Source organism: Sminthopsis crassicaudata, chromosome 5 (assembly GCF_048593235.1).
Source record: "Sminthopsis crassicaudata isolate SCR6 chromosome 5, ASM4859323v1, whole genome shotgun sequence".
NCBI lineage: Eukaryota > Metazoa > Chordata > Mammalia > Dasyuromorphia > Dasyuridae > Sminthopsis > Sminthopsis crassicaudata.
The window spans coordinates 295472990-295482986 of record NC_133621.1 but is presented as its reverse complement, the minus strand read 5'-3'; positions in this window follow the sequence as shown (position 1 = coordinate 295482986).

Genomic DNA, 9997 nt, shown 5'->3' with positions numbered 1-9997 from the left:
CTCAGAGCTAACTTAATGTGATTTTAGTCTTTCAAAGATCTGTCCTTTCATCAATGTGGCCATTTTCTCTTTTTATATAACTTCCAATATCTTTTACATCTCACTCAATGATCATCAGAACTTATCGCCCCAAAAATCTCCACTATGGCCAACCTACCAATGAATATCTATGACACTCCCCAAACATATTCATGATCAGATCATTCCATCCAATAGTCCATTCTTAGTTCTCATCCTCATTAATGTCTCTATAGCTTTTGAAATTATTATAAGCATCTTCTTAAATGTCTCTCTTTCCCTGATTTCTATGACAAAATACTCACCTGCTGCTCTTACTATTTACAAAAATCACAGAATCATAGAACTTGAGTTGAAAAAGAGTTCTTATTGGCCATTTGCTCCAACCTATATAATGATCACCCAACCTCTGCTGAGTGATCCTTGATGAAAGAGAACATATAACTTCTCAAGATATCCGTTCCACTTTGGGGAAGTTCTTATTTTAAGGAATTTGGCATTCTTCTTCCTCAACAAAATTGTGAATTCTATATTCTTTTCCTCTATCTCTTTCCTCTCTTGGAGAAGGTAAGCAATTTAACATAGTTTACAAATGTGCAGTTCTGCAAGACATTTTATTAGCCAAATTGCAACAAAATAAAAGCCAAAAATAATAAAGAAAATAAAATAAATATGATTCACTCTGCTTTCAGACTCCATCCCTTCTTTCTCTGGATTTAGATAGCATTTTTCATAAGAAGTCTTTCAGAATTACCTTGGTGTTGAATCTACTCATTTTCTAAGAGATCTTGGGGAAAAAATCATATAACCTTTATGTGGTCAAATTCCTGGTTTATCAAATGATGATGTTAGACAAGATGAATGGTTAAATATGCCTTTTAGTATGTTAGGCACCCACTGAACTTTATAATTGAATTTGTACAAGTCTTTTGTGTGCTTTTGGGAGTCAATAACCAGATTGCAAAAATTTCTGTTCCAACTTTTCCCCTCCTTCGCTCCACTCCCTCCCCTAGATGGTAGGCAGTCCCATACATGTTAAATATGTTAAAGTATATGTTAAATACTACATATATATTCATATTTATATAGGTGTCTTGCTGCACAAGAAAAATCGGATTTAGGAAGAATAACCTGAGAAGAAAAACAAAAATGCCAGCAAACAATAACAGAAAGAGTGAAAATACTATGTTGTGGTCTACGCTCATTTTCCAGTGTTCTTTTGCTGGGTGTAGTTGGTTCTGTTCATTATTGATCAATTGGAACTGATTTGGATCCTCTCATTGTTGAAGAGAGCACTTCCATTAGAAATGATCCTCATATAGTATTGTTGTTGAAGTATATAATGATCTCCTGGTTCTGCTCATTTCACATAGCATCAGTTCATGTAAGTCTCTCCAAGCCTCTCTGTATTCATCCTGTTGGTCATTTCTTACAGAACAATAATATTCCATAATATTCATATACCACAATTTAGTCAGCCATTCTCCAATTGATGGACATCCATTCAAGGCCTATACATTTTTTTCTATGTTTTTTTTTCTTTCTCTGGTTCAGGTATCATAGCTATATTTATATCATAAAAGAATTCTGGTGGAGTACTTCCTCACTTTTCCAAAGTAATTTGTGAACTGTGGGGACTAATTGTTCATCAAAAGTGTGATGGAATTCTTTTATGAGTCCATCAGTATTAGAAGTTGTCCCTTCCTTTTGTTATAGATCCAGTTCCTTTTCTGACATTGGGTTATTTAGGATCTCATTTTGATCTTCTGAAAGTTTAGGTATTTTATATTTCTGAAGATATTCTATTTCTTTTTGTTCTAAATTTTGCTTACATAAATACATAATATGTTCTGATTTTTCTTTTTTACTTCTTGTTTTGCTGAAAGTTATCCTTGCCCATTTGGTATTTTATTGGTTTGATTTGATTTTCTGTTCTCCTTTAAATTAGATTACTAACACTTCCTAGCTGTGTGAGCCTGGGCAAGTCACTTAACCCCAGTTGCCTCAGCAAATAAATAAATAAGCAAATTAGGTTACTAAGGATTTATCCATTTTGTTTGTCTTTGTGAAGAACCAATTTTCAATATTATTTATCATTTCCATGGGGCCTTTTTTTTTTTTTTTTTTTTTTTTTTTTTTGTAATTTATCTGTTTGCCCACTACTTTAATAGTTCCTTTTGGGGAGGGTGTTTATTTAGGCTTATCTCTTTGTTGCCTTTCTAATTTTTAAAGTTATATTCACTTCATTAATCCTCTATTTTTCTATCTTGTTAATTTGCATTAGTAGAGACATGAATTTTTTGCCCTCAGTACTGCTATAACTTCATTCTAGACATTTTGGTATGTTGTTTCATCATCATCATTTTCTTTTACAGAGTTAAATTGTTTCTATGCTTTATCTTTTGGCACTCTAATAATTAAGAATTGCATTATTAAGTCTCCATTTGAATTTGTAACTTTTATTTGTGGTTGGTCCTTAAACCAATTACTATATTTATTTCATTATGGTCTCTAAGGCATGTTTTAACTATTTTTGCTTTTTTAATTTGTTTGTAATGTCTCTGTGCCCTAGTACCTGGCCAGTTAAAAAAAATTCTACATAGTACTGAGAAATGTATGTATTCACTTGCAATCATATTTAGAAAGATTCTAAAAGTATTTTATGTGTAGTTTCTCCCACAATGTATTCAGTTTCACATTTTGCCTTTTATATGTTTTTGTTAAAATTATCCAAAACAGAAAGATTTTGGAATCTCTTATCACTGTTGTATTATTATCTTTGCCCTCTTGTAGTTCAGATAATGTCATGAATTTGAGTGGTAGGGCATTTGAAGCATATAGATTTATTATGGATATTGATTTGTTGTCTATGACTTTTCAGCATAATGTAATTTCCTTGTTTATGCCTATTTATAATTTTGAGTTTTTGTTTCTTATTTTGTCAGATAGAAAGATTGCAACTCCTTGTTTGGATTCACTTTACACATCATATGTTTTCCCATTCCCTCAGTATTACTCCGTGTATGTCTTTGTTGTTGTCATTTGTTATTGTTGTAGTTGTTGTTGTTGTTGTTTTGCTGAGGCAATTGGGATTAAGTAATTTATCCAGGGTCACACAGCTAGAAAGTGTTATGTGTCTGAGACCAAATTTGAACTCAGGTAGTCCTGATTTCAGGGCTGATGCTCTGTTCACTATGGCACCTAGCTTCCCTCTATATTGTGTTTCTTAAAAGTAATAGAATATAAGATTTTTCTTAATCTCTTACTCTTTTTCATTTTGTTGGATTTTTTAATCCATTCACATTTGAAGTTATGAGAGGTCTTTATATTTTTTCCAAAATACGATTTTTTTCCTCTTTTACTATAAATTTGGAACTATTTTTTCAGTTACTTTGCTTTAATTTTTTTTAAACAGTGATTGTATTCCCACTGAATCTTTTCCCTTTATTTCTAATACCCTACTCTAATTTGTTGTCCCATTATTTTTAGGTTTTACTTATTGGTTGCTTTTCTTCTCCTGCTTTTATCTGGTTATAGAATTCTTTCATCTTTCCTCTTCTTCTCTTTTCAATCAGATAGATTTCCCCTTCCTTCTTTCTCTTTCAAGTAGTACTGCTCATTAGTTTTTTTTTTTAATTTCATTTTTGCGTCTCTTTTAAAAAAAAAAAAGAATTATTTCACTATCTTCATTATCCATTTTCTCTAGACCCTTAGTCTCTGATTCATGAAATATGTAATTATCTAACTTCTCTCTATTCTCTATATTCCTCTTGCAATCAAAACTTTGAAGCTATCTATTCTAGTCTCCCCTCTCTAGCAGTTTCTGACACAGCCTTGTAGAGCCATGGAATTTCTTTTTTCCCTATTGTGCCTTACTCCCAGAACAATGCCAATTATTTCAGATGTCAGAAAGGACACTGCCCCATGGTGGGGAGTCTCCCTAAACCATTCTTGATTATGCAGCCCACCAATGATCTATACCCTTTTCCAGTTCTCTTTTCCCCTCATTTGCCTCAAAAATCACCATGAATCTATTCCCAACAACTCTCCAATTGTTCCTGGTTCACTTGAGGCCATAGTTCTTATTGTTATCTCCTATGTTGAATTTCATCTCCTCTTAATTTCTGCACATTTTTTACTACTGATTTTCCTAAATTGTAACTACATATAAAACTTCTAAATTGTTGGAGACATGTCAATCCATTTCTATGGTTTGTTTTCTTTTTAGTTTAAAGTCCTTTTGGTTAAATTTGCCAGGCTTCAGATAAATGTATGCCTACAAGTCTTTGTTCAATGGAATTTACCCCCAAAAGCCTGTTCTCATATTCCCATAGTCATAACTCTTCAGTCATCAACATTTGGACTTGTAAGTCATTTCAAAATCAACTATAGTCACTTACTACTTCCGGGAAGATCCTCCTCTGCAATATCACTTAAAGGTGATTATTTTAGCCTCTACAGAACCTATAACTAAGAAGGCATTTCTATTTAGATCAAATAATACCTACCATTAGGTCAGGAGATGTATTTAATTCTATCTCTGTCACAAAATAGCTAGATGATTCCAGACAAGTAACTTTTGCAACAAAATGAAAGATATCTTAAACAAAGAGGAGAATTAAAACTCAAAGAGAACAGAAACTTGTTGACACAGAGAGATACAAGACTTCAATGTAGCAATAACTTATTCAAAGGAGTAGATTAGATAAGAGGAGTGATGGAGTAGCATTGCATATCAGGAAGATGCATTCCTCTGTGAATCCTCCGGAACAAGAGGTGAGAAGCCTAATGGAAAACATTAGTATGTGGCTCAAAGAAAAGAGAAAAAGCTGAGATATTATGGTAGAAGTATGGTTTAAAAAAAAAAAAAAAACCTGAGGAAGTGGATGATAAATTCTTGGAGAAAGAATTAGGAAAGAAAATTGGAAGAAGAGAGGAAGGGAAGAAAGAAAAGAAGAAGAAAATAATTTTTAAAAGCATTTATTATGTGCCAGGTAGGGACAACTAGGTGACTCAGTGAATAGAGTGATGGGCCTGGAGTGAAGAAGACCTGATTTGGAAAGCCAGTTTCAGACACTCAGCTGTGTCAGGCAAGTCACTTAATGTCTATTTGTCTTAATCCACTGAAGAAGGAAATGGCAAATCACTCCTGTATGTTTAGTAAGGATACCCCACATGATGTCCCAAGGAGTTGAGCAGGACTGAACAACAATGTGCCAGGCATTAGATTAAGTACTAGAAATACTAATACAAATAGAAGGAATAAAACTTACATTCTAATGGGGGAAGAAAACATAGAAGAGGAAGGTAAAAATTGATGGGAATAGAGAGGAGATAAAGATACCTGTTGTGATTTCATGGTTTTGAAGTCCAGCCAAGCTATTCTGAATCATTACACAAAATGAAGGCTCCATGAGGAACTCATCAAAGGGATGGAGAAGGGCTATTGGCTTTATAGAGAAATAGTCCACCCTGCACAGGTAGAAAACTTGGTAGGTTGAAACAAGGTGAAGAGGATTCCGGCACTGAGAAAAGTGCAATGAGACAGTAGTAAAAGCATGCTTTTTAAAATCTAGCAAATCAGAAACAGGACAAAGAGGGAAAAAAATGCTACAGAACTTGAGATAATTTCAATTTTTTTGGTTTTGTGTTTTTGCATGGAAATACATATCATGTGTTTATTTTTTATTTTCAAAACATCTGCATAGATAATTGTCAACATTCACCCTTGCAAAACCTTGTTCCAAAATTTTTTCCTCCCTTATTCCCATCCCTTCCCCTTGATGACAAGTAATCCAACATATATTTAAATGTGTGTGTTATTTCTATACATATTTCAACAATTATCACGCTGCACAAAAAAAAATCAAATCAAAAAGAAAAAATAAGAAAAAATGCAAGCAAACAACAATAAAAAAGTGAAAATACTATGTTGTGATCCACACTCAGTCCTCACAATCCTCTCTCTGGGTCCAGATGGCTCTCTTCATCACAAGACCATTGGAACTGGCCTGAATTATCTCACAATTGAAAAGAGTCATGTCCATTAGAACTGATAATTGTATAATCTTGCTGTTGCTGTGCACAATGTTCCCCTGGTTCTACTCACTTCATTTAGTATCAGTTTATGTAAATCTCTCCAGGCCTCTCTGAAATCATTCTGTTGATCATTTTTTATATAACAAAAATATTCTATAACATTCACATACCATGACTTATTCAGCCATTTTTCCAATTGATGGCTTCCAGTTCTTTGCCACTACATACAGGGTTGCTACAAACATTTTTGCACATGTGAGTCCTTTTCCCTTTGTGTGGGTGTGTGGGTGTGTTTTTTTGTTTTGTTTTGTTTTGGGTTTTTTTTTTTTTGATATAAACCCAGTAAAAATGCTGCTGGATCAAAGAGTATGTACCATTTGATAGCCCTTTGGGCATAGTTCCAAATTGCTCTCTAGAATGGTTGGATTAGTTCACAACTCCACTAACAATGTATTAGTGTCCCAGTTTTCCCACATCCCCTTCAACATTCATCGTTGTCTTTTCTTGTCATCTTAGCCAATCTGAAAGGTTGTGTAGTGGTACCTCAGAGTTGCTTAATTTACATTTCTCTAATCAGGAATGATTTAGAGCACCTTTTCATATGACTAGAAATGATTTCCATTTCTTTATTTGAAAATTGTCTGTTCATATCTATTGACCATTTATCAATTGGAGAATGACTTGAATTCTTATACATTTGAGTCAATTTCTATATATTTTAGAAATGAGGCCTTAATCAGAACCCTTGGACGTAAAATTTTTCCCAGTTTATTTCTTCCCTTCTAATCTTCTCTGTATTGATTTTGTTTATACAAAACCTTTTTAACTTAATATAATCAAAATTATCCATTTTGCATTCCAAAATGTAATCTAGTTCTTCTTTGGCTATATGTCATTTTTTTTAAGATGGGGAGAATTGATGGAAATACTATTCTGAATTTAATTTTTACTTATAATGGAAATTATTTATAATTGATGTTCATTCTTGGGAAGACAAAATAAAAATAGTTGAGGCATTTGTAGTTCAAGATTACTGAGGCTCTAGGGCAAGAAAATCTAGCTATAAAGGATTTCACCAGACTAGGAAGGATAAATTATATATGGAAGTGAAAGAACTTGTGGCTATTATTGTAGAGTGATGACTTTTGGAAGGCCATGGAAAATAGTGGAAGTACTATAGGACTGAAAGATAGATAGATGTTGACATTTAAAAAAAAATAAAGATTTTCAAGAAAACAAATTCCCTATATATAGAGTAGTGTGCTTGACTTTGATCCATGCAAAAGGCCTAGAATGTTATTAAGTGAGGCAGCTAGGTGGTATAGTGGTACTTCCTGGCTGTGTGATCCTGGGCAAGTCACTTAACCCCCATTGCCTCAGCCAAAAAAAAAAAAAAAAAAAAGACATAGAATGCAATTAAGGGACAGATACTCAGATTCTTAAAGAAGAAGCAGTGATCACTATGAGTTTATTAAGAATATGTCAAACTAGGCTAAATAAAAACCTTTTTTTCCCCTCTTCCCTCCCTCCCTCCCTCCTTCCTTCCTTCTTTTTTGTTCTTTTAACAGGGTTAATAGATTATTAGATCAAAGGAACAGAATAGAGTTAATGTCACTTTTATGAAAGAGACTTCCTTCTGAAACCAACCTATACCCAGACATATGTTGGGAACTTCTCACTTCTTTGTCTCAATGCCCTTGTCCAAGAAGAATGTGGGAACTCCAAAATTGGGCACTTCTCCAGGATAATTTATCATCTCTTCTTATAAGCACTTAAGTTTACAAGGTCTAAAATCTAAAACCGTTTTATTTAAATTATAAAGGATAGTCATGAGTCATCTTGAAGTCCATAATGCTTCAAGTAATTCCTCATCCTACTCCTTCAATCCAATAGCCTCCCACCCAAAGGCCTATTAACCTCCCATTATTTGTATTACTATGTTGGGTGGGGTTTTATAGAACTTGGTCTTCCATGCTAGTCCTATGCAAGGAGTTATTCTTTCAAGTCACTTTTAATCTCTTTGATGGCTGACTGTGCCATCATCTCTGCTCCTGATAGTTCATTTCCAACTGCTCCATACCTTTGCTCCCAGCAGGAATGATGGCTTCTTTTGGCTGATGTTATCATCTCACATCAGCATTTCCCACTGAATTTTTTGGAGTTTTTCAAAGCAGATATTCCTGTTCTCTTTCTAGTTGTCTTTCCTCTTTCTGTTTTCATTTTGGGTCAGCTGGGTTCGGTTATGCAAATTACCTCATGCTAACTCTCAAAGACTAAAAAAATGAAGGACTGAAGGGAAAAGTCAACAGTTTTCAGAAGCTACTCCCAGCACCTGTGACTTACAAAAAGAGGGTTTATATTACTACACTGCATGCTTATATTTCAGCAGGGAATTTGACAAACTCTTTAGCAATTTCCTTGTGAATACAATAGAAGCTATAATTGAGGATGAAATGATTATATAGATCCAGAACTGGTTAAATTACTTGACCCAAAAGATGTTGATGAATAGATTACATCAATACAAAATGAGATGCCTTGTCTATTTTTTAAAAAGTGCTTCATAAATACTTTTTTCAGCTGAGTTTTATTCCTAGGATTGTCTTATATGTCTCTTTTTGATACTTTTATTTTTCTCCAAAATTTTAATCACTGGATAGACTAAGCTACAGAAGGACTGGAGTTTTTCTTTTTTCTTTTCTTTTTTTTTTTTTTTTTTTAATTTTGTAATATAAAACTATCTCATTTCCTACTACACAAAGAGTGATTAATGGTGTTTGTTAAATCAGGAATGCCTGACCTTCTACAAGAGCTTTTTCTTGCTTTCTCTTTTGTCTTTAGATCTCCATTAGAGTGCTTGGTATATAATAAGTGCTTAGTAAATTATGTGATTTATTAAAGCCTAGATGCCATGCTTATAAGATTTGCAAATAATAAAACTAGGTGGGATAGCTAATGCACTGAACAGAAAGCTTGGTTAGAGCAATGAGCTCAATGTAACAAGCTGAAATTTAATCCAGATATAATATATATGTATATATATAATTTTTGCACATGGGCTCAGGTAATCATGGAATTCCTCATCTAAAGCTAGATTTGTTCTCATTAGCATCCTGGCTCTGAGGTGTGTGCTTAGTAGTCTTTCGGAAGTTAATGACACAGGTACAGCATTCTAGAAAGGTGGCAAAATTTATGACATTTTTTAAAGACAATGGTGAGATTGCAAGCTTCTCATACTGTAAGTTATTGACTGGAATCAGTCAATAAACTGGCAAGTATTTATTAAGTGCCTACTGTGTGCAAGGTGTTATTCTATATGTTGTGATATAAAGTCAAAAATGAAATAACTCCTGCCCTTAAGACACTTACATTCTACTAAAGGAAACTGTATTGTTATATTGTTATATTGGACTTCAGAGTATATAGACCAAATTTAAATATTTTATGTATTTGATCACTACTTAATTATATTGCCTCAATTTAGAGACAATGTGCTATAGCAGAAAGAATAATGAAATTGAAAGCAGAGGCTCTTGGTTCTATAATTATTCTGTTACATAGTTATTTGCCCATGGGAATTTCCGTCTCATTGGGCCTCAGTTTCCTTATTGATAAACCCTATCATCTCACATGTCTTGTATGTGATTTTTCAGCTTTATTTGGGGCTGAGCATTAAAGGAAGACTTAATAGCATCTCTAATGGATTTTACTCTCTTCCAGTTTCCCTGTGATATACTGTTTCTGGTGGCTAGTTGGCTCATGAATTGTTCACATTGTCACTGGTTATTCTGTGAGTTGGATTCCTGGGAAGGTTTTACCTTATTGGACATTTACAGTGGTGAGGCAATAACTCTCTTTTGTCAGTGATGGAATTCCTCATCTAAAGCTAGATTTGTTCTCATTAGCATCCTGGCTCTGAGGTGTGTGCTTAGTAGTCTTT